We start from the raw sequence: 26212 nt of genomic DNA on the forward strand, positions 1-26212 counted from the left end.
TAGATGATTTTATTTTGAAGCAAAGTTGTGTTTGTTGTCATCCTGGACAAGTTGACCTCTGCAGAACTTTTTGTTTTGATGATTCCTCAAAAATATATTAAGCAACATTCACAGCTTATGAAATAAATGGAAAAACTTCCTAGGGAATAATGTGTTAAAAAATTTGCCTACACATTTCCCACATCCTCTAACTGACAGCCTATCAGTGCTGTGTTCCTTGCTTCCTCTATGAGGGATTTTAATAGGGATTGTGGCTTTCATTTGCTTGGTGGGATTTTAAAAAAATTTCTGATGTTGCTATAACAAAGGGCTTTGCTCATTTTTCTTTTAGTTGATGACAAAACATGGTAGAACTGATACTTGGCTGCTGTGTAGACACCAAGCAGATGGCAGGAAAATGGAGAGAGTAGAGGAGACCTGGAGGAGGGCATCAGCAGAGAAAAGGAAACCCAGCTCTCCGGCCCTGAGCAGGTGTTGCTGTAAGACAGAGAAGGTTGGGTTCATGTTCTCTGGATCCCTTTGATGTCTTTGTCCATTCTTTTAAAAAGCTGGCTCCAAGGAAGAAAGCTCAGGGTTGTGTTTCTAAAGACTTCTATTATACCCCTTTTAGCAATATTATTAGATTATGGGCTTGGAGACTTAGTAACTGTGGTTTGTGGGATTATACTAAGGACATCCCAACCCAACAGAAAAACAAATCTTTCCCCAAACTTTCATTGAGATTCACTGCTTTATTATGACATTAACTTTTCCTGGAAGGCTCTGTTTAGTTTAGACAGAAAAAAAAGAAAAAATCTTGGTAGGGAAGAACTGTTATATCATTACCAGAGATTATTACCTTATAATGTGATGGCTAGCCAAAAGACTATAGGACAGAGAACATGTGGGTTTTTTCTATTTTAAATATGAAATATAATTTAGGTATAGTAACTTTCAGCCTTTTAGTCTAATACAGTGTTGCAAGTATTGACAAGCACGTGTAGTCGTGTAACCACTACCACAATCAAGATATGGAGCAGTTCCATCACATAAAAATATTTCTGCTTATTATATCAGGATAATATCAGATATTATCCATATCCCTTCTGGTCAAACCCTTACCCAAACCCTGGCAACCATTGATCTGTTTTCTGTTCCCCTAGGGTTACCTTTTCCAGTCAATGTCATATAAATGGGTTCATTCAACATGTAGCCCTTTTAATCTGGCTTTTTTCACTTAGCATAACAGATTTGAAATCTATCCATGTTCTTTTGCATTTCAATAGTTTGTCTTTTTTTTTTTTTTTTTTTTTTTTACTGCTGATTAGCATGTCATTGTAGGGATGCACCAGAATTTATTTATTCATTCCCCAGTTAAGGAAATGCTATGAAATGACTTCTGTCCCCTGCAGATTCGTATGTTGAAACCCTAGCTCCCAATGTGATTGTATTTGCATAGGTCCTTTAGTGTATTTGCATAGGTCCCAATGTGATTGTATTTGCATAGGTCATTTAACAAAGATTTAATGAGGTCATAAAGGTGAGGCCCTAACCCAATAAGGTTGGAGCCCTTATAAGAAGAGGAAGAGACATCAGGTCTCTCTCTCTGCAAGCACACAGACTAAGTAAGGAAAGGTTATAGGAGCATACAACGAGAAGGCAGCTCTTTGCAAGCCAGGAAGAGAGCCCTTGCTAGAAATTAAATTGACTGGCACTTTAATCTTGAACTTCCAGTCGCCAGAGCTGTAAGTAAATAAATTTCTGTTGTGTAAGTCATCCAGTCTGTGGTATTTTGTTATAGCAACCCAAGCAGCCTAGTGGTCAGAAGGAAAAAGTCTAGCTAGGATTCTAGTCACGGACTATGAGTTACTAATATGCAATAGTCACTCAATAACTGAGTCATGCCCTAAATGGAGTGGCCATGGTGGCTAGTCTCTGCTCTTTAGGGAGCTAGATAAAAATCAGTGAGATAACTGAGGGCTCACAGCTAGAGCATAATGGAGAAAAATGGAGGAAAAGCCAGAATGAGAAAAGGTGACTTACTTGTCATGCTACCAGCTGCTCTTTATTTTAATGGGTAGTTTTGCCTAAACCAATTCAGCAATGTAAATGCTTAATTCCTTCCTTCTACAAGGGAGAGAACTTAAGCCCTCTCGGGGGGACTTTCAGGGAGTCCTTCTTGGATAAAAAAAAGTTTAAGAAAAAGGCCATTTCTTGGAGTATCTGCTAAAAAGCAAGTTCCAAGGAAAACTCAGAATCTGCAGTTTTTAAAAGTCAGATAATTCTGATGCAGACTGTCCTAGAATTTGATTTTCAAAAATAGTTTCTCAGAAATGGTTGATGTTTTCACTGCACCACTTGTATACATCAAGCAAAATGCCACGTTTTAATTATATCATGACTTAGATTCAGGTCCTACCTCCCAGAAAGATGCATAATACCTATTTGTACATTTATACATACAAATAACATACAGACTATGATTGCTTATTTCAGTATATCTATGCGGAGAAACCCAGACACATTACTATTACTGAGACAAATGCATCTAAAAGTAGTTCATTGCCCTTCCAGGATCCATGGGTTTCTGTGCTTAAAATCCTTCAGTCAAATCCTAGATGTCAGGCTGCTAAATGTGCATTCCTTAACATCTTTTAGTGGGTTGAACCCTAAAAGGAGAGAGTTCCTGTGAGCATCACCATAGGGCATCAGAGGAAGACAGCTGTCGTTGGCTTCTGGTCAATAATCGGCAATGAAAAATGAATGTTTCAGTACTTCTGAATAGTCTGTTTAATAATTTGGAAAGCAGAATGCATCTCTCTGATGCTCACTAAGCATTTTTGGCAAGTAATTGAAACACATTTGTCTTCTCTGACATTACCTAATGGAGATATCTAGTTTCTTGGAACATGCTGAAAGTGACTGACTAAAATGTGTGCATTTTGCACTCTACAGTAAGGTGTGTGTGTGTGTGTCCCACAAGTAGAAGCAGCTCACCTTGGGCCCCCAGCCTGAAAAGTGAAACTAATGAGTTCTCTAGTGGCTGTTCAGTAGGGTGTTTGTTATTAAACCTCTGAGATCCGAGTAAGGTCTCAGATCTTTTAGGGCTGAACTCTGGGAATTGAAAAAAAAAGTTTTAATGGAAGCCTATCAAAATATATTTCAGTTAAAAAATATTTCATTTTAAAGTGAGTGGGAAGGGAAACAGAAGTTAATTAAAAGGAATACCGTAAGTGCTGTAACCCTGTTTTAATTCCTGAACCCTGAGAAGTAGTGACAGTAGAAAATTTTGATTTATTGAGACATGTATATAAACATCTTTAAAATTAGAATATGATGAAGATGACAATGATAATGAAGAATAAGAAGAAGAATAAGAATTGGTCAATTTTTGGTCCATAATATCTTAAGAAATTCTCATTAGAAATACATGGTCTCCAAATTAAGAAAAAAAATTAAAAAGGTAGTGAGCAGTTAAAGAAAAGTGGAATCTGGGACTCTGCTTACATTTCATCAGTCCTCAAACTTATCCAAGAAATGGCACAAATCTTGGAAAGGAAAGGTGAAGCTGTGGGTTTTCATGGGTGCAGTCAACTATGTACAGGCTCCTTCTAACTACTTGAGGAGAGATAATTCTAGGAGACAGACTGCTTTCACTGTAGGGGCACGTTCACTACTCTGATTAAAAACTTGGCTAGGCAAAGTTTCCAAAACCTGTCTTTACTAATTCATACCTCCCAGTTGAACACCTAACACTGTCAGCCTAGTTTTGTATTACAAGAAAGGTGATAAAATCAAATATTGTTAAGATGGGCTCTTCATATGAAAACATATTTGCATTTGATCCAGTTTCATAGAATTTCTGAACATCTATCGAAAACTCTGAGTAATTGAGAGTTGCAGATGGATAAATATATATCCACCATCCACTGTGAAAAGTACAGGAAATACATGTTGTTTATGCTCTGGGACACTTGTCTTTTAAGATGGGTTGTGAATATTAAATGTTATGTTTTAGAGTTAGGGTTTGAGAAGAATCAGAGGAGACATAGTTAAAGCCAGTCAATATATTTCGAATTGTGACTCTTCTCATCCAAGCACCAAAGGATTTCCCCGGGGCAGTGTTTGAATATCTTGTTTTCATTTTTGCTTAGGAAGTATTTATTTTCACTACTCAAAGAGAAAAAAAAATGAGAATTTTTATTTCTACCCCTTCTCAAAGCTTTGGTCACTGGCTGTCCTTTCCCCTCCCAGAGTCCACTATTCAGTCCACTATCCAGCACACTCAAAATCTATTAAAGTGACTATATGAAAACATGGAAAAATCAGTAGGACATAATAATAAGTAAAGAAACTCAGGTTCTGGCTGGACGTGGTAATTCACATCTGTAATCCTAGCACTTTGGGAGGCTTTGGGAGGATTACTTGAACCCAGGAGTTCAAGACCAGCATAAGCAACATTGAGAGACTCTTGTTTCCATGAAGAAATTTAAAAAATTAGCCAGGCATGGTGGTGCATGCCTGTAGTCCCAGTTACTCAGGAGGCTGAGGTGAAAGGACCGCCAGAACCCACGATTTTGAGGCTTTAGTGAGTGAGCTATGATTGTGCCACTGTACTGCAGCCTGGGTGACAGAGTGAGATCCTGTCTTTAAAAGAAAAGAAGGAAAAAGGAAACAAAGAAAGAAAGAAAAGAAAAAGAGAAAGAAACCCAGGTTTAAAATTGGATTCATGAAATGATTATAATTATACTGAAATTATCTGTATATGCAGCTAAAACTTGAAAGAGACATATGGTAAATGGGGCCAAATGATTTGTTGGTCAATACTGTTATGTTGCTTACAAAAAAATAACATTCTTTAAAAGATCTGATTGACTAGTACACTGACAACTATAAAATGCTTATAAAAGAAGTTAAAGAAGACACCATAAATGAAAAGACATCCAGTGCTCATGGATTGAAAGACTAAACATTGTTAAGATGTCAATACTCCCAAAGTGCTCTATAGATGTAATGAATGCAGTCCCTAGTCCAACAACATATTTTTGCAGAAACAGAAAAATCATCCTAGAATTCATACGGAATTTCAAAGGAGCCTGAATAGCCAAACCAATCTTGAAAAAGAAAACCAAAGTGGGAGGTCTCATACTTACTGATTTTCAAACTTGCTACAAAATACAGTAATCAAACCTGTGTGGTACCAGCATAAAGACTGACATATAGACCAATGGAATAGAATAGTGAGTTCAGAATTAATTTCTCTCATATAAAGTCAAATGATTTTTGACAAGGGTGCCAAGACCATTCAATGGGGTAAAGGACAGTCTTTTCATTCAGTGTTGTTGGGAACACTGGATAGCTACATGCAAAGGAATGAAGTTGTACCCTTACCTTATATCATATACAAAAGTAAACTCAAAATGGATCAATGACTTAAATGTATAAGCTGAAAGCATAAAACTCTGAGAAGAAAACATAGGGGAAATGCTCCATGCTACTGGATTTGGCAATGATTTATTAGCTGTGACATTAAAAGCATAGGCAATGAAAGAACAAAATAGTTCAGTTGGACTTCATCAAAATTAAAAAACTTTCATGCATCCAAGAACACTATTAACAGATTGAAAGGCAACCCACAGAAGGGGAGAAAATATTTACAAATTGTGTATTTGGTAATGGATCAATATCCAGAATATATAAAAAACTTCTACAACTCAACAACAGCAAAACAAATAATTGATTAAAAGTTGAACTTGACTAGACATTTAACCAAGGCATATAGATAAATGATCCATAAGCAGATGAAAAGGTGTTTAACCTCACTAGTCATTAGGGAAATGCAAATTAAACTGCAATGAAATACCACTTTACACCCATTTGAATGGCTATAATAAAAAAAATCACTCGGAAAATAACAAGTGTTGGTGAGGATGCAGAGAGACTGAAACGCTGGTGCATTGCTTCTGGGAATGTGAAATGGTATGGTAATTCCTAAAAAAATTCAAAACAGAATTAACACATGACCCAGTAATTCCACTTCTGAAAATATACTCAAAAGAAGTGAAAGTAGGGACTTGAACAGATATTTATACACTCATGTTCACAACAGGGATTTCAATAACAGTCAAAAGGCAGAAGTAACCCAAATGTCCATCAACAGATAAATGGCCAAAGTGTGGTATATACATATCATAAAATATTATTCATCCTTAAAAAGAAGAAAATTCTTACATGCTACAACATGAGTGAACCTTGAGGATATGCTAAGTGAAATAAGTCAATCATAAAAGGCTGAGTATTGTATGGGATTCCTCTTTGATGAGGTTCCTGAAGAGACAAATTCATAGAGGCAGAAATAAGCATGGTGGTTGCCAGGGACTGGGGAAAGGAGGAAATGCAGAGTTTGTGTTTAGGGCATACAGAATTTCAATTGGAGATTGAAAAGTTCTGGAGATGAATGGTGGTGATGATTGCACAACAATATAAATGTACTTAATGCCATAGAACTGTACATTTAAAAATGGTTACGGTAAATTTGAGATTGAATGTATTTCACCACAATATTAAAAAAAAATCTGATTAAATACACATTCTTTTTTTTTCCTGCAAAACAAATCATATTAAACTAAATGCACATTCTAACTCTTTTATCCTAGGTAGTACATCCTGGGGTCTTCATTCCTATCTTTCTCTATATTCCCATTTCCCTCATCTCTGCTCTCAATAAGATTGTTGCAGATTAATTTCCCCAATTTTAGCCCTGCAGCATTTTCTCTTCTGACCACTTCAGTTGTCAGTTTCTATGCTGATGGATTCATCTTTGAATAACAAATATTAACTAATTGTGTAATGGGGGGGGGTCCTATGGTCAGTGCTGTGGGCAATACGGTGAAATATGGGTCCAATGACTTGCGCCTATGCTCTGACAAGATATGGTATTGGAAAATAGGGCACATGGAACACAAACAAGACCTCTAAACGAAGATAATGCTTGATACAGCCACTGTGAGTGATGAGAGCCACTCTGCCTGTGAGTGATACAGATTAGAAGTGCTTTGGGAACTTTGAGAGAGAATGGGGAGAGATGGGTTGAAACAAGCTTTGAAGAGTGCGTAGGATTTGATTATATGGAGACGGGAAGCATTGAACTCAGAGAAAATTTATCAGTTATTTATGAACATCTGCAGACTTTTTTAACCTTAGCCCCATTGAGATTTTGTAATTTACACTTTTTATTATGGGAGCTTTCCTGTCCATTTTAGGATGCTTAGCAGCTTCCTTGCCCTCTACACACTAGATACCAGTAAATCCCTCCTTCACCTCAATTGTAACCAAACACTTCAAAGCTTTCCTGGAGGGCAAAAAAGCTCCCCCCTCACCCCATATTTGAAAACCACTGCTATATGGAACTTGACAGGGAGACATCAGTTTGAACAGGGCAGAAAGTCCATTCCTGAGAGTGTCTTTCAAAATCTGTGTATTCCAAGTGCTCATTTGGCATCTATTATGTTTTTAAGTCTGCTGTTTGTTATTGTTTAATGGTGCTATTCACAGGCTGATTCTACCTTTAAAAGAGTGTGGATAGGGAGAGCCTAGAAGTGGAAGGATCATTTAAGAAGCTTTTTAAATAGTTCAGAAAATAGATCTAAAGATCTAAACTGAGGTTGTGATAATTGGTATAGAAAGGGCATGGATGCATGAATTTGTGTGAAGGAAGGACAAACAGAACTTGGGGACAGGAGGGAATACATCTGGGAAAGCTGAATAGAAGAAAGAAGAGACTCTGGTCTTCTTGAGAAGAAGATAAATCAGTGGAGATGTAAACTTAAGTCTTTAGATAACTGAGGGTTTAGTGTGAACAACTTGTGGTGAGCAAGTTATTATTTCAAATCGTGAAAATAATTTCAAGTCAAGCTGAATGTGAAATCATCTATAGGTGAAGGAGGCAGGCAAATTTAGACTTTATTTAGTCCTTTTTTTTTTTTTTGAGACAGAGTTTCATTCTTGTTGCCTAGGCTGAAGTGCAATGGCATGATCTTGGCTCACTGCAACCTCTGCCTCCTGGGTTCAAGTGATTCTCCTGCCTCAGCCTCCCGAGTAGCTGGGATTACAGGCACATGACATCATACCTGGCTAATTTTTGTGTTTTTAGTAGAGGCAGTGTTTTACCATGTTGGCTAGGCTGATCTTGAACTCCTGACTTCAAGTGGTCTACCCACTAAGACTGGCTTAGACTTTATTTAGTCTTCTCACAGGAAGAAAGATTATAAGGAGGAGAAAAGCTCTGAAAAATCTTTTTTTTTCTCAGTAATATCTATTTGAGATATAAAGATGAATAATCTCTGATTTGGGATTCTGAAATCTGCATTTGGAACTCAGAGTGTCCCTTTTAAAGCCCTCAGAGAATTTAAAACTTTGTGCTTTTAAAAATTCTAAACCATTTCTCCATTTTCACAGAGGAAATACAGACAAAGCAAGGGCAAAATTTCAGCATGAGGGCCTCCCCCTGGCTCACAGCCTTGGATGTTGCTAAGCTGGTGAGCCATCGTATTGTCATTTGAGAAAGCCAGCTGCATAGCTAGATAGAGTGAGCCTGTCTCTTCAATTCCAAGACTGTAATTATACTAAAATGGGATCTTGCAGCAGTGAATATAAAGAGAAGCCTTGGAATATATCTCCTATACTAAACAACTTTATGGTTGAAAGGAAGCAATTACCAAGAACAAGATGAGACTAAGTAAAAACAGCATAACTTTCCAACTTTTCCAACTTGGGTTTTGACAGTTTTGTGCTGACCTCAAACAGTCTTTGCTTCCTCCTCAAAACCCATTTTCTAGCCTGATTTTTAGATTGAGTGGAAGTAATTTTGATATCAACCTGCCCTCCCCTCACTCAATTTAAAGCAACTTTCTAGATGGACTTCATAATATCAGCAATTCTACCGAAGTTTTTGTATTAGTTATCCCTGTCACCAAGACTTGGAAAGATACCAGGTATTCACGCAAGCCCTTTGTTACTTGATGAATCAGCTCCACCTTCCTAAGTACCACCATCCAGTTGCAAGTAGAGCTGCCTGGGGATAGGACAGATATGAAAACAGTAGAAACATGATTCTTAATTCCTTTACTTCATGATTGACTGTGGCAGAAAAAGGATATTGGGTATAGAACAAGATTATGTCTATGATAGAAAACTGAAAATTAGATCCACCTACAACAGTGTACCTACTACCTCCTCATTCTGACTTTGCAGTCTGCAATTAAACAGGTTCATCCTGACCCTCTATCTGCACAGTGTATTATAAGGTTATGTGAAAGCAAGGTAGTGTTTGAGAACAAGCACACTCAGGCCAGGTCTGCACAAGTTAATTAGATCACATAGCTCTCTCGATAATTCTAGAACCCAAAATATCAACTTTACCTATATTATTCAGATGGTCATGCTTGGTAACATTTATTACTCACTCTTCTAGAGGTCTTACCCAAAGCATAAGACAATAGGAAGAAATAGGATAGGAGATATTGAGAAGAAAGAGTGAAAAACATCATGATCTTTCAATAATAAATTGTCTTTCTGGAAAATTTAAGACAAAGAAAAACAACAAGGTCTAATGAGAGATATCAGTAAGAAAGTCAGGAATGACTATAAACTTGCCAAAATCAATAGGTTTCTTACATATCAGCAATAAGTTATAAAATACGATGTGTGAATGAGAGGGATTTATTAATTAAACCAAGATATTGACATCCAACGTTAATTGTATAAATACAGTCATTACCAAAATACTGTACCTCTCTATAACATGACATGGAAAGAGATCTAAAACGTTTGGTAAAAGGAAATAGCAGAGTCCAGAGCAGATCCAAGATGGCCGAATAGGAACAGCTCTGGAGTGCAGTTCCCAGCGAGAAGAATGCAGAGGGTGAGTGACCACTGCATTTCCAAATGAGATTTTACTGCCCACAGACCAGGAGATTCCCAGGCTGAAAAGCACCATGAGCTTCCAGCATGGCTGTTTCAGCCAGCTCTGCAGGTCTCCGCACAAAAACTCACACAAATCTGGGCAGCAGCTTCAACAGGCGCCTGGAACGCCTGGGATACAGAGCCATCCATTAAACTGAAAAAAACAAAGTCGGGGGGTACTGAAACAGGGAGCCAGGTGATCTGGCTCAGCTGGTCCCATCCTCCACAAAGACCAGCATCCTGAAATGCTCTGGATTGAGAGTTTTGCAGAAGTGCAGCTAGACCCAGGAAAGTCCACCTAATTAGGGGAAGGGCATCAGCCATTACCTAGGCAGTCCGCCGCTACCGAGGCAGTCTGCTATTACTGAGGCAGACCACCATTACCAAGGCAGTTTTAACAGGAAGTTCACACAGCAGCTGGGCAGAGCCCACAGGAGCTCAGTAATGCCTCTGCTGGCAGACTGTGGCTAGATTACCACCTTGCTGGACAGGTGAAATAAGAGAGGACAAAAACAGCCAAAGAAATCAATGAATACTAAAAATTGGAAAAAGAAAAATTAAATGTTAAGAGTCTTCTTGAACTCTCCATTTATAGAGAATTTGAAAGCCCACCTTCTTAAGACAGAAATTGAAAATGAATAGCTACCAAAATGGGAATAGAATGTTCTAAGCTTTAGGTCAGTAAGAAAAGTAACTGCATGCTAATATTGTTAATCAACACATATTTTATTTATTTTTTATTTGCATTTTAGGTTTTGGGGTACATGTGCAGAACATGCAAGATAGTTGCATAGGTACACACATGGCAGTGTGTTTTGCTGCCTTCCTCCCCTTCACCCACATTTGGCATTTCTCCCCAGGCTATCCCTCCCCAGCTCCCCCCACCGCTGTCCCTCCCCATGCCCCTCAATAGACCCCAGTGTGTAGTACTCCCTTCCCTGTGTCCATGTATTCTCATTTTTCATCATCTGCCTATAGGTGAGAATATGCGGTATTTCATTTTCTGTTCTTGTGTCAGTTTGCTGAGAATGATGTTCTCCAGATTCATCCATGTCCCTACAAAGGACACGAACTCATCATTTTTGATTGCTGCATAATATTCCATGGTGTATATGTGCCACATTTTCCCAGTCCAGTCTATCATCGATGGGCATTTGGGATGGTTCCAGATCTTTGCTATTGTAAACAGTGCTGCAATGAACATTTGTGTGCATGTGTCCTTATAGTAGAACGATTTATAGTCTTTTGGATATATACCCAATAATGGGATTGCTGGATCAAATGGAATTTCTATTTCTAAGGCCTTGAGGAATCTCCAGACTGTCTTCCACAATGGTTGAACTAATTTACACTCCCACCAACAGTGTAAGAGTGTTCCTTTTTCTCCACATCCTCTCCAGTATCTGTTGTCTCCAGATTTTTTAATGATCGCCATTCTAACTGGCGTGAGATGGTATCTCAATGTGGTTTTGATTTGCATCTCTCTAATGACCAGTGATGATGAGCATTTTTTCATATGATTGTTGGCCTCATGTATGTCTTCTTTTGTAAAGTGTCTGTTCATATCCTTTGCCCATTTTTGAATGGGCTTGTTTGTTGTTTTCCTGTAAATCTGTTTGAGTTCTTTGTCAATTCTGTATATCAGCCCTTTGTCAGTTGGGTAAACTGCAAAAATTTTTTCCCATTCTATTGGTTGCCGATTCACTCTAGTGACTGAAATCAACACATATTTTAAAAAATAGACCCAGGATTGGAAATTTACTATTTTCTCTAGTGTTTAAATCAACCTCTCTAAACATTATATATTTTTCTGATTATGTCAGTAATTCATATTTATGCTAAGAATTTACAAAATACCAAAAGAAGAAAGAAGGAAATAGAAATAACCTATAATCATGTTTTTCAGAGATAACAGAAATGAATATTAATATTTTTGTGCATATGTATTTCCCTGTAGTCTTTTAATGAACACATATGTATATTTTTTAAAAAGGGATCATAATTATTTTCATCTGACAGCACATAATGAAGGTGTCCCCTTGCCATTCTTTAAAATAGCATTGAATATTACCATTTCTTCTTATTTTTGTCACAAATAATACTACAATCCATAGATTTATGTTAATTTTTTTAGTTAAAAAAATAAGATAGAGGCCAAGCATGGTGGCTCATGCTTGTAATCCTAGCACTTTGGGAGGCCGAGGTGGGAGGATTGCCTGAGTTCGGGAGTTCAAGACCAGCCTGGGCAACATAGTGAAACCCCGTCTCTACTAAAATATGAAAAATTAGCCAGGTGAGGCAGTATGTGCCTGTAGTCCTAGCTACTTGGGAGGCTGAGGTAAGAGAACTGCTTGAACCCAGGAGGCGGAGATTGCAGTGAGCTGAGATCATGCCTCTGCATTCCAGCCTGGGCAATAGAGCAAGATTCTGTCTCAGAAAAAAAAAAGATAACATGAGTCAAAGGACTTTTTCTGTGTTATTTACAGCTATGTCCCTAGTGCAGGAAACAGAGCCTGATTCTTAGTAGAGAATAAACATTAACGAATGAATCTCATTTCCTCAGGCCAGTAGGGCTTAAGCCTTAGTATATGTAAGTATTATTAGAAGAACTTGTTAATGCACAATTCCAAGATCTCAGTACCAGAGATTTTGATTCAGTCTTTGGAGGGGCTGTAGTGATTCTGATGCTGGGACCAACCTTTGGAAAACACTGTGTTCAGTTAAATATGTAGAAGAATTACTGGATCAAAAGTGTCATGGTTTTGAAGACCCCTGATTTATATTGTTAATTTACCTTTCTGAAAAGTTTTGCCAACTTATTGCTTTAAAGCAATCTTCTTCTACCTTGTAACATGTAAAACTGCCTACTACGTGATCTTTAATCAACACTATGTATTATCGATTTTAAACATCATGACTGATTTGGAAGAAACAAGGAAGAAAAATAAACTTCTCATTAAAGATACAGAAACTCATCTGTATCTTTAATCACAGAAAATCACAATTATCTAAATTCACATCATCTGAAATGAAAACTACTCTTATTCATCTCTTGGTATAATTCTAGCTTTTTTTTGTTTTCTTTTCTGCTTTATTGAGATATAATTGACAAATACAAATTGTATATATTCAAGGGGTACAAAGTGATGATTTGATATTCATATACACAGTGAAATCATGGCCACAACTAAGCTAATTAACATATCTGCCACCTCACACAGTTACCTTTTCTTGTGGTGAAAATACCTAAGATCGACTCAGTAAATTTCAAGTACACAACGTATTATTATTAACTATAGTCATCATGCTATATATTAAGTCCCCAGAAATTATTCATCTTATAACTGCAAGTTTGAACCCTTTGACCAACATCTATTTTTCCCACCCCTCAATTTTTGCTTTTTAAAGAAAATAATTATTATTGTTGTTTTTAAAATAATACATGCTTATTACAGAGAATGCATATAATAGAAAGGAACAAATATGAAGGTTAAAAACACCCAGATTGCGCCATGTATACATAATTAGACTTAATATAAGAAATGACTTTAGACATCTTTCCCTCTTTATTTTATTTACTTTTATAATTTATATTTTTAAAAACGTTTAGATTCAGGGGCATATGTGTAGGTTTTTTATACAGGTAAATTGTGTGTCATGGAGCTTTGGTATACAGATTATTTTGTTACCCAGGTAATAAACATAGTTCCTGATAGGTAGTTTTTCCATCTGTCCCTCCTCTCACACTACATCCTCAAGTAGGCCCTGGTGTCTGTTGTTTTCTTCTTTGTGGCTGTGTGTACTCAATGTTTAACTCCCACTTATAAGTGAGAACATGTGATATTTTGTTCCTGTGTTAGTTCACTTAGGATAATGACCTCCAGCTCCAATCATGTTGCTGCAAAGGATCTGATCTCATTTTTTTTTTAATGGCTGATGGCTGTGTGGTATTCTATAGTGTATATGTACTACATTTTAAGTATCCAGCCTATCACTGATGGTCATTTAGGTTGATTCCATGTTTTTGCTATTGTGAATAATGCTGCAATAAACATATGCATGCACATGTCTTTATGGTTTAATAGAACTATTTATACTCCTTTGGGTATTGTATTAGTTTGTTTTCATGCTGTTGATAAAGACACACTCGAGATTGGGAAGAAAAAGAGGTTTAATTGGTCTTATAGTTCCACATGGCTGTGGAGGCCTCAGAATCATGGTGGGAGGCAAAAGGCACTTATTACATGGCAGTGGCAAGAGAAAATGAGGAAGAAGCAAATGCAGAAACCCCAATAAAGCCAACAGATCTTGTGAGACTTATTCACTATCACGAGCATAACATGGGGAAGACCAGCTTTCACGATTCAATTACCTCTCCCTGGGTCCCTCCAACAACATGTGGGAATTCTGGGAGATACAGTTCAAGTTGAGATTTGGGTGGGGTCACAGCCAAACCATATCAGGTATATATCCAATAATGAGATTGCTGGATCTTGTATAAAGTTCTTTGAGAAATCACCACACTGCTTGCCATAATGGCTGAAGTAATCCATATTTTCATCAGCATGTATAAGTGTTCTCTTTTCTCTGCAACCTTTGCAGCATCTGTTATTTATTGACTTTTTAATAATAGCCATTCTAACTAGCACCAAATGGTATCCTTGTGAGTTTCATTTGTATTTCTCTAATGATTAGTTATAGGAGATTGGTCAAGGTGGTGGGAAAAATTATAGGAAATACACAAACCTTCTTGGAAGGCCAAGAGGTTTTGCAAAAGCTTCAGTAAAGGATTATGGCTGAAGGGAGCCGAATCCTCTTACCTTGAGCTAATAGCAAAGAGCAGATAACAAAAGGATGTAGAGGAGTTTATCTAAATAGCTTATTTACTCATGTTGTCCTAAAACTGACTTTTGATCATCTGCACATATGACTGCTCTCTACTCAGGTGGTTGGCAATGTTAATTACCCACAAATGGTATTTGCTTGAGACCTTTGTCATTAAATCTGTTCTAAAATAAATATGAGCATCTCCAGCATATCAGGGCTGCACAGCCAGGCTCCCTCTTTAGGGTCTGTAAGCTGTGGGGTCCCCTAGCCATGCTTTCACAAGCAAAACACCTTTGTCTGAGAACTACTTTCATCATCACTCAGTCAGAGTCTGCATGTCAGACTTAGCAGTTGGTGCCCTCATGGGAGGATGGCTGTAATGAATCAGCAGCTGGTGCACTTGTGTGAGGAATGCTGCAACAAATTATGACAGGACCCTTGAAAATGAAGGTTGAGGAGACTATGCAGTTAGTAAGTCAGTAAGTCATTGGTATCCACTTGGGATTTCCACGTTTAAAGGAATCGTTCAGGCTAGGGTTTAATCATGGGACAACAGTTATCAGCACAACAGAAACCATATATAAAGGTATTGAAACAGCTGCTTAAAGCTAGTGGAGCCTCAGTTTCACAGGCTTGATTAAGGGACCTAATGCAAACTGTTGTTTCCCATAGCCCATGGTTCCCAGCAGAAGGCAGGCTAGACATAGAGCTTTGGGAGCAAACGGGGAGAAATCTTAAACAGCATCATGCCCAAGGGCAGTGGGTCCCAGTGACATCTTTAATGTTATAGGCCTTAATCAAGTCTGCTTTGGTCCTGCTCTATCCAGAAGAACCCAAAAAGGGAAGGGAAGAGGAAACATCACCTACCTTATCACCTAATCCCCTTCCCTCAGTCCCACACTTGCCAGGTAAAAGTGCCACAGAGGAGACAGAAATTCTCCCTAAGTCCCCTCCCCCAATAGATTGGAAAAAAGATAAGAGATACACTACAGCTATGGGAACCTGTCTTAGGCAAGAGGCAATAGAAGGGGAGCTCTTCACCTGCCCAGTAAGGCAAGATCAACAAAAGGCAATCAGGATAAGAGATAAGAAAAAGCTTTAGAGAAAATGGAGCTGCTAGCCCATTCACAAAAGGATTAATTGAGACCATAGCAAACAACTTCCATCTGAGCCTATGGGCCTGTTCAATGCTAGCTAAAACAACTTTGAATGCCAGTCAGAACCTCCTCTGGAAGGCAGAATTTGATGAATAATGTGAACAGAAAACCCTTTTCTAATAATGGTCACTGTTATTCCTCCCCTACACCTAATGTGGCTCTCTAAAAATCCTATTTGGGTAGAACAGTAACCTTCAAAGGGAGAGAAATTACAGCAAGCCCATGAATTAGTTGAGGAATAATTAAAAGCTGGCCATATAGAATCATCTAACAGCCCTTGGAATTTGCCCATTTTTGTCATTCCCAAAAAGTCTGGCAAACGGAGACTTTCGCATGACTTACAGGCTATTACTGCTAATCTGCAACCTATGGGGCATCTTCAACAGGGGCTCCCTTCCCCTGCAACAATTTCCGAAGATTGGCCTATAGTTGTTATTGACTTAAAAGACTGCATTTATACCATCACCCTTGCAGACAGAACAGAGAAAAATTTGTGTTTACAATACCAGCTATCAATAATAAAAGACCAGCTCACTGATTTCACTGGAAAGTATTTCCTCAAGGAATGCTGAACAGTCCCACCATGTGTCAGTGTCATGTAAATCACACTTTGCTCCCCAGTAGAAAAGAATTTCCTAAATGCAAGATTATTCATTTTATGGATGATATATTACTGGCAGCCCAAATGGGGCTTAATACACAGTTAAGAGATTTAATCATAGCACCTGAAAAAGTACAAATGTCATCTCCTTGGAATTATTTTGGATACATGCTAACTTCCCAGTCAATAAGACCCCAGAAGGTTAAATTAAATACTAGCAACTTACATACCTTAAATGATTATCAAAAGTTACTGGGCAATATTAACTGGCTTTGCCCACCTTAGGCATAACTGCTGCTAAGTTGCAAAACCTGTTTTCTATCTTAAAAGGCAATGCTTCCCTGGATTCTCTCAGGAACTTAACCCCTGCAGCAAAAAAAGGAGATTGAGGAAATAGAACAAGCTATTTCTTCTCAGAGGCAACTTCATCACATAGATCCAAAATATTCAGTTTAATTGTTTGTTTTTCCTACTAAACATTCCCCAACAGGATTACTAGGACAGATGGCCCCAGGACTGTGCTTCCTAGAATGGATTTTTTGCTTACATACCAGGACTAAAACACTATCTCCCTATATCCAGCTAGTTAGTAAAGTCATCTATACAGGTTGCAGACAATGCAGTCTGTTGCTAGGTTATGATCCTGATGTCATAAGAATTCCTTCGAGTAAAAAGCAATTTGAAGCAGTAGTGCCCCTATACTAGATCTTCAGACAGCATCCTCTGATTATACAGGCCATATAGAGCATGCCCTTCCTGCTAACAAATTACTTTAGTTATTATCTTGTACTACTGTAGGTTTGCCTACAAAAGTAGTTCACTCCACCCTTAAAAATATGCTCAGAATACAAAAAAGAGGAAATATGAGTAAGGACCCTGGAACACTACTAGCACAAGCCTTATTTACCCTTAATTTCTTAAATTTAAATGGCAAGTTTCAATCTACTATAGAAAAGCACTTTGCTAAAATCTCTCAAGACTTAAAACCTACAATTTTATGTAAAGATGTGAATAGTAATGTATGGTATAGTCCAAATGATTTGCTAACATGGGGAAGATGTTATGCTTGTGTTTACACCCTCCAGGCCCTCTTTGAAATCTAGCATGATACATCAAACCATACTATGGTATGGCTAGGACCCAACCGTGTACCAGAAATGAAGGAAATGACCCTGTAGGACCCACAGCCCTGGATGTTGTGACTTCCTTGGATGACACCAGCCCCAAACACACCTGGGGGGTGCTGACGGAGACAACTTGGGAGGCTGAGTGAATCCTGTTCCAAACACAAACACCATTCATTCCAGATAATTTGTTTCTTTTTTATTCTTTCATGCTGCCTGCTACCTGTACCTGCTACACTCTATTAACCTATCTTCTAAATCTACCTTTTTCCCCACCCTGTTACTTAGGCAGTCTGTCTCTGACAATGCAACTCCTTCCTAGTCTCTAACAATGCAACTTCTTGGCTAGAAAGGATTAACATACCCCTTGTGGGGTCCCTCAGTAATGGCACACTGGACTGAGGTGCCAAGTAACACTACATGTCACTCCTTGACTGAAAAAGAATGTTACAGATTATACTAATGTTTGTCTGATGTTATTTAGTAATTCCAGGATGCAAAGACGGAATACAAGTTATAATTTCTGCACCTGACAAACCTGTTGCTGCACATATCTGTACTTTGCAATAAAAAAAACCTGATGCAAAAAAACAGGAAAGGGGGAGATGTAGGATATTCATCATCGGTGGTGGGAAAAATTATAGGAAAGATGCAAGCCTTCTTTGAAGGCTGGGAGCTTTTGCATAAGTTTCAGTAAAGGGTTTTGGCTGAAGGTAGCCTAAGCATCTTACCTTGAGCCAAGAGCAAAGAGCAGATAACAAGGGAATGTAGAGGAGTTTATCTAAATAGCTTGTTTACTCATGTTGCCCTAAAACTGACCTTTGATCATCTGCATGCATGGCTGCTCTCTACTCGGGAAGTTGGCAATGTTAATGACCACAAATGGTGTTTGCTCAAGACCTTTGTTGTTAAATCTGTTCTAAAATAAATATGAGCATCTCTGGCCTATTGGGGCTGCATGGCCAGCCTCCCTCTTTGGGGTCTATAAGCTGTGGGGTGCCCTAGCTGTGCTCTTACAGGCAAAACACCTGTATCTTATATCTGTGAACTCCTTTCATTTGTCGCTTGGCCAGAGTCTGTGGGTCAGACTCAGCAGTGAGTAATGTTGAGTGTCTTCTCATATGGCCTTTGGCTGTATGTATGTCTTCTTTTGAAAAGTGTCTGTTCATATCCACTTTTTAATAGGATTATTTTTTTTTCCTGTTAAGTTGTTCAAGTTCATTATAGATTCTGGATATTAGACCTTTGTCAGATTCATAGTTTGCAAATATTTTTTTTTTCCATTCTGTAGGTTGTTTACTCTGTTGGTAGTTGCTCTTTAGTTCAATTAGGTCCCATTTGTCAACCTTTGTTTTTGTTGCAATTGTTTTTGGCATCTTCATCATAAAATCTTTGCTAGGGCCTATGTCCAGAATGGCATTTCCTAGGTTGTCTCCCAAGGTTTTTATAGTTTTAAGTTTTACATTTAAATCTTTAATTCATCTTGAGTTGATTTTTGTATAGGGTGTAAGAAAGGAGTCCAGTTTCAATCTTCTGCATATGGCTAGGCAGTTATCCCAGCATGATTTATTGAATAGGGAGTCCTTTCTCCATTGCTTGTTTTTGTCGACTTTGTTGAATAAGTCGACACCTTTGGTAACTGTAGGTGTGTGACACAATTTCTGGGCTCTCTATCCTGTCCTGTTGGTTTATGTGTCTATTTTTGTACCAATACCATGCTGTTTCAGTTACTGTAGCCTTGTACTACACTTTGAAGTCAAGTAGTGGAATACCACTGGCTGTGTGTGTGTGTGTGTGTGTGTGTGTGTGTTTCCTTAGGATTGCCTTGGCTATTAAGGCTCTTTCTCAGCTTGATATGAATTTTATGGATTTGCATATGCTGAAACCTGGCATCCCAGTGATAAAGCCTACTTGATCGTGGTGGAGTAGCTTTCTGATGTGCTGCTAGATTTGGTTTTGTATTTTGTTGAGGATTTTTGCATCTATGTTCATCAATGATTTTTTTGCCTGATGTTTTTATATGTGTCTGCATGTCTCTGCCAGGTTTTGGCATCAGGATGATGCTGGCCCCATAGAATCAGTTAGGGAAAAGTCCTTCCTCCTCATGTTAAGGGAAAAGTTTCTGTAGGAATGGTACCAGCTCTTCTTTATAGATCTGGTAGAATTTGGCAGTTACTCTGTCTAGTCTTGGGTTTTTTATGGTTGGTATGCTTTTTTTTCACTGAGTCAATTTCAGAACTTGTTATTGTTCTGCTCAGGGATTCAATTTCTTCCTGGTTCAATCTTAGAATATTTCCAGAAATTTATCAATTTCTTCTAGGTGTTCTAGTTTGTGTACATAGAGATGTTCATAGTAGTCTCTCAGGAGTTTTTGTATTTCTGTTGGGTCAGTGGTAATGTCCACTTTGTCATTTCTCATTGTGCTTATTTGGCTCTTCTCTTTTGTTTTCTTTGTTAGTCTAGCTAGCAATCTATCAGTCTTATTTATTCTTTCAAATAACCAAACTCCTGGATTCACTTATCTTTTGTATGGTTTTTCCACATCTCAGTTTCCTTCAGTTCAGTTTTGATTTTGGTTATTTCTTGTCTTCTTCTAGCTTTGGGGTTGGTTTGCTCTTGCTTCTGTAGTTCTTTTAGTTATGATGTTAGCTTGTTAATGTAATATCTTCCTAACTTTTTTTTTTGAGATGGAGTCTCACTCTGTTGCCAGGCCTTTCTAACTTTCTGGTGTGGGCATTTAGTGCTATAAATTTTCCTCTTAACACTGCTCTAGCTGTGTCTCAGAGATTCTGGTATGTTGCATATTTGTCCTCATTAGTTTCACAGAACTACTTAATTTCTGCCTTAATTTCATTATTTACTCAAAAGTCATTCAGGAGCAGTTTGCTTAATTTCCTTATAATTGCATGGTTTTGAGTGATTTTTTTTAAAGTCTTGATTTCTATTTTTATTGTGCTGTTGTCTGAGAGTGTGTTTGGTATGATTTTGGTTCTTTTGCATTTGCTGAGGATTGTTTTATGTCTGACTATTGGTCAATTTTAGAGTATGGGCCATATGGCAACAAGAATGTATATTCTATGTTTTGGGTGAAGAGTTCTGTAGATAACTGTTAGGCCCATTTGGTCAGTGTCAAGCTCAGGTCCTGAATATCTTTGTTAGTTTTCTGCATTGATGATCTAATACTGTCTGTGGGATGCTCTATTTATTGTGTGGGTGAGTTCTATGTCTCTTCATAGGTCTCTAAGAACTTGCTTTATGAATGGGGTGATCCTGTGTTGGGTGCATATGTATTTAGAATAATTAGGTCTTCTTGTTGAATTGAACCTTTTACCATTATGTAATGACCTTCTTTGTCTTTTTTGATCATTGTTAATGCCCTTATTTTCTTTTGACTATTGTTGGTTTAACGTCTGCTTTGTCTGAAATTACAACAGCAACCTCTGCTTTTTTCTGTTTTCTCTTTGCTTGGTAATTTTTTCTCCATCCCTTGACTTTGAGTCTGTGGGTGTCATTGCATGTGAGATGGGTCTCTTGAAGACAGCATACAGTGGGGTCTTGCTTCTTTATACACCTTGTGACTCTGTGCCTTTAAATCGGGGCATTTAGCCCATTTACATTCAAGGTTAATATTGACATGTGCAGATTTGATCCCATCATGTTGTTAGCTGATTGTTATGCAGACTTGATTGTGTGGTTGCTTTACAGTGTCAATGTTCTGTATACTTAAGTGCATTTTCGTGGTAGCCATTAGCACTCCCTTAAGACATTTAGCACTCCCTTAAGGACCTCTTGTAAAATAGGTTGAATGGTAATAAATTCCCCTAGCATTTGCTTCTTGGAAAAGGATTTTATTTCTCTTTCACTTATGAAGCTTAGTTTGGCTGGAGGTAAAATTCTTGGTTGGAATTTCTTTTCTTTATGAGTATCAAATGTAGGCCCCCAGTCTCTTCTGGCTTGTAGTATTTCTGCTGAAAGGTCCGTTTTTAGCTTAATGAGGTTCCCTTTGTAGGTGACCTGACCCTTCTCTCTAGCTACCTTTAACATTTTGTCTTTAATTTTGACTTTGGAGATTCTGATGACGATGTGTCTTGTGGGTGGTTGTCTTATATAGTATCTTGCAGGGGTTCTCTGCATTTCCTGAATTTGAATGTTGGCCTCTCTAGTGCAGCTGGGGACATTCTCATGGATGATATTCTTAAATATATTTTTTCAAATTGCTTGCTTTCTCTTCCTCTCTTTCAGGGATACCAATGAGTTGTACATTTTGTCTCTTTACATAATCCCATATTTTTCATATATTTTCTTCATTCTTCTATATTACTTTTTCTTTATTTTTGTCTGACTGATTTATTTCAGAGAACTGGTTGTTGAACTCTAAGAGTCTTTCTTCAGCTTCCTAGATTCTGCTGTTAATACTTGTGATTCTATTATGAAATTCTTGACATGAGTTTTTCAGCTGTCTCATATTGGTTTGGTTCTTTCTTAAAATGGCCATTTCATCTTTACTCTCCTGTATCGTTTTATTGTGTTCCTTAGATTTTTTTTTTTGAACTGGGTTTTAACTTTCTCCTGAATGTCAATGATCTTCATTCCTATTTTTGTTTGCCATTTCAGCCATTTCAGATTGGTTAAGAACAGGGGGACTAGTGTGATTATTTGAAGGTAAGAAAACATTCTGACTTTTTGAGTTGCCAGAGTTCTTGAGCTGGTTCTTTCTCATCTCTGTAGGGTGGGCCAGTGATCCTCCAATATTTGAAGTTGCTGTCTTTTGAATGGGTTTTTTTTTTTTTTCAAAGTCTTTTTTGATGCCTTCGGGGTTTGACTGTGGTATAAGGTGGGTTCAGTTAATTGAGTTAATTTCTGGAAGATTTTAGGGAACAAAGGCCCAGGTCAGCCCTCCTTGTCTGCATGCTCTAATTTTGTGGGTCTGGTACCAGGTCCCTGCCTTGTTCTCTGGTCCTTTGAGATTAGGAACCTGTTGCATTGGAGGGGCCAAGATATTTTTGGTCTACTGGCTACAGCACTCCAATGAGTGGTACCAGGCAAAGTGGTTCATAGGGGTGGTGGTAGTGGGATCGATGCCTGCTCACATGTGCCAGCAGCCATGGCAGCATGGCAGAGTACATGTACCTAGATATATTTCTATGCATGTGCACAGATAGATGAATAAAAGATAGACAAATAGATGGCTGGCTGGCTGGCTTGGTGGAGAACAAGAGAGGAATACTATTGTGAAAGTTGTCAGAAGAAAAATAGTCACTTGTGTTTTTAAAAAACAAAAACTCTGACAAACAGAGCCAGGGAAGGCCATGAAGAGGGTTCATGAATAAAAGATAGACAAATAGATGGCTGGCTGGCTGGCTTGGTGGAGAACAAGAAAGGAATACTATTGTGAAAGTTGTCAGAAGAAAAAAAGTCACTTGTGTTTTTAAAAAACAAAAACTCTGACAAACAGAGCCAGGGAAGGCCATGAAGGGTTTGCATGCATGAATACTTGGTGACAAAAACTATCACAGAAGACTGCAAAAACCACAAACTTGCTCAAAGGCTGTCACAACCTTACACAAAAAATACTTCTGTGAAAATATCTGCCCCCAACTACCTGTCCAAACTTGGACTGGTCTCACCCTTGTTATTGATCCTTGTAACCCAAGGAAAATTATCTCAAAACAATTATGTCATCCTCCTCATTTTTCGTTTAAAACCTTTATCTTCCTTTACCTCCCTGAATATGCATATAATTTACTATGGGACACACATTCCCATTGCAATGATTTATTCCTGAATATGTATAATTTTCTTTTAGAGACTCTCTCTCTGTTATTTAGGCTGACACTTTTATAAAAGTGGAGACATACTATAGATAATCATGGACATGCTATCTTTCGTATTACCTGGGCTCTACTCTGTCTTCTGGGATTTTGTTAATTATTCTATATCAGGGTTCATACTCCTCATTTGGGTGTGTTTTCTGTTCTTTATTTTAATTCTTAGGTTGGGATATCTCAGAAGCAGAACCTGAGACAAGAAAGTGAGTGGAAGCACTTTATTTGGGAGAAAGTCCCAGAAAGCACTGGTAGGTGAGTGGAAAAGTGAGAAAGGGAAGCGAAGAAAGTCAGTAAAGGGTGTGCCAGTAAAAGGTTACTTTTGTGGGCAATAGAAGCAGCTTAATCCCACCAGGGGATTCTGGGAGGCAGTGCAGAACACATATCAGAGTTACTGCAATTGAGAGTGGAGAAATTGGATATTTATCCCACCTGTTGTCAGTCATTGGTTGAGCATTGCTGGGAGGAGGCATTAACTTCCCAGTACTTTCTGCCTGTGCCAGGAGAGACCAAGGTGGGCTCTGCTGGTCAAAAGAACCCTCAGAGGCTGGGCATTGTGGCTTACCCTTGTCATCCTAGCACTTTGAGAGGCCAAGGTGAGCAGATCACTTGAGGTCAGGAGTTCAAGGCCAACCTGGCCAACATGGTGAAACTCTGCCTCTATTAAAAATACAAAAAATTAGCTCGACGTAGTGGTGCATGCCTGTAGTCCCAGCTACTTGAGAGGCTGAGGCAGGAGAATTGCTTGAATCTGAGAAGTGGATGTTGCAGTGAGCCAAGATCGTGCCACCTGCACTTCAGCCTGGGTAGCAGAGCAAAACTCTGTCTCAAAAAAGAAAAACAAAAACAAAAAACCCTCAGTTGTAGGTGGTTGCAGTTGGAAGCTCAAAAACCAGACATAGGAAACTGTGAATGCTAAGGGTTGTGGGAAGGGCCCCAACAGTGTTGGTATTGCTCGGGGGGTTTGGATTGTTCTCCCAATTCAGCCTGGAACCCTGTTGACTTCCATACTTTTCAGAGAATCAGGGCACTGAGTTCACTTCTCTATCCCTTTTTCTCTAGCATTAATTTCCATCATTCTTCAGTCAGAAGATGAGAGAGATACATATGCACTCAGTATATATATTCTGTCCTAATTTGAAGGTTTTGGTAAGAATCCTCAGGATTTTGTTGACTGTCTTGTACTGTTTCTGGGGGCAGCCGTAAAGTTAGGAGCTGAGCTTTCCTGTGTATCTGGCTTCTCTGTTCTGTTCTAGAAGTCGGTGCTCCTCCCAAGCCCTTTCTGCCACTAACCTCTCACAGTTTTTCAAGTTATCATATGATGGTTTAAGAAGTGTGTCCACAAGTTCTTTGACATCCTTCTTCCAAAGGGCATTGGCTAATTCCTCTCGAGTGTGGGCTGGACTTGATGCTTCTCTTCTTTTTAATTAATTATTTATAGAGATGAGGTCTTGAACTCCTGACTTCAAGCAATTCTCCTGCCTCAGTCTCCCTAGGATTACAGGTGTGTGCCACCACGCCTGGCCTTGATGATTCTCTTCTAATGAATAAAATACAGTGTAAGTAAGGATATGTGACTAGTAGATTGAAAGCACCCTGATTCCCCCCAGCTTGCACACTTGGAACACTGACTCTGAGGGAGGATAACTACCCTATTGTGAAGCTACTCACGAGCTTTGCAGTGAGATCCAAAGATGATTCTATGAGTAGTCATGAGGAATGAAAGCCTCCAGACAACCATTGCATGAGAGAGTTAGGAAGAGGACCCGCTAGTACCTATCAAGTCTATAGAGGGGAAACACTGAGCCAGAACCACCCAGCTAAGCTTCTCCCAAATTCTTGGTTCATTCACAAAAGCTGTGAAAAGTTTGTTCTTTTAAGCCATTGAGTTTTGGAATAATTTGTTAAGCAGCAGTAGGTAACTATTAAAAATAAAATTATGTAGATTTTTCCATTTCCTAGTTTGGTTCTTTTTGGTAAATTTAAGGCTGGCTTTAAAAAATATTTTTTGCTCTCCTTTTAAAATATGTAGTTTTCCACCATATTGAACAAAAACTTTGATATTAACTCTTTGCCTTGAATATGGGATAATATATTAACCTTTGCTTTTCACTCTCTTTTTGTTGTTGTTGTTGTTGTTTTTGAAACAGGGTCTCACTCTGTCACCCAAGCTGGAATGCACTGATGCATCCTCAGTTCGCTGCAATCTCCACCTCCTGGGCTCAAGCAGTCCTCCCATTTCAGCCTCCTGAGTAGCTGGGACTTCAAGTGCATACCACCATGCCTGGCTAACTTTTGTATATTTTTTAAATAGAGATGGGTTTAGCCAGGCTGGTCATGAACTCCTGGACTCAAGCAATTGATCTGCCTTGTGCTAGAGTTACAGGTGAAAGCTACTGTACCTGGCCAAAGTGCTAGGGTTATAGGTGAAAGCTACTGTACCTGGCCAAAGTGCTAGGGTTACAGGTGAAAGCTACTGTACCTGGCCAAAGTGCTAGGGTTATAGGTGAAAGCTACTGTACCTGGCCAAAGTGCTAGGGTTACAGGTGAAAGCTACTGTACCTGGCCAAAGTGCTAGGGTTATAGGTGAAAGCTACTGTACCTGGCCAAAGTGCTAGGGTTATAGGTGAAAGCTACTGTACCTGGCCAAAGTGCTAGGGTTACAGGTGAAAGCTACTGTACCTGGCCAAAGTGCTAGGGTTACAGGTGAAAGCTACTGTACCTGGCCATACCTTT

At 38.6% G+C, this 26212-nt stretch overlaps 1 long non-coding RNA gene across 1 annotated transcript; it reads left to right on the top strand.

The window, feature by feature from the left end:
• The first annotated feature begins 1680 nt into the window (after window positions 1–1680).
• Window positions 1681–25428, top strand: LOC128929961 (uncharacterized). Its single transcript, XR_008477334.2, has 3 exons — window positions 1681–1724; window positions 23646–23731; window positions 25087–25428. It is a non-coding gene; the product is annotated as an uncharacterized LOC128929961 (long non-coding RNA).
• Window positions 25429–26212: the final 784 nt, after the last annotated feature.

The sequence above is a fragment of the Callithrix jacchus genome, chromosome 2 (genome assembly GCF_049354715.1).
Source record: "Callithrix jacchus isolate 240 chromosome 2, calJac240_pri, whole genome shotgun sequence".
Classification (NCBI taxonomy): Eukaryota; Metazoa; Chordata; class Mammalia; order Primates; family Cebidae; genus Callithrix; species Callithrix jacchus.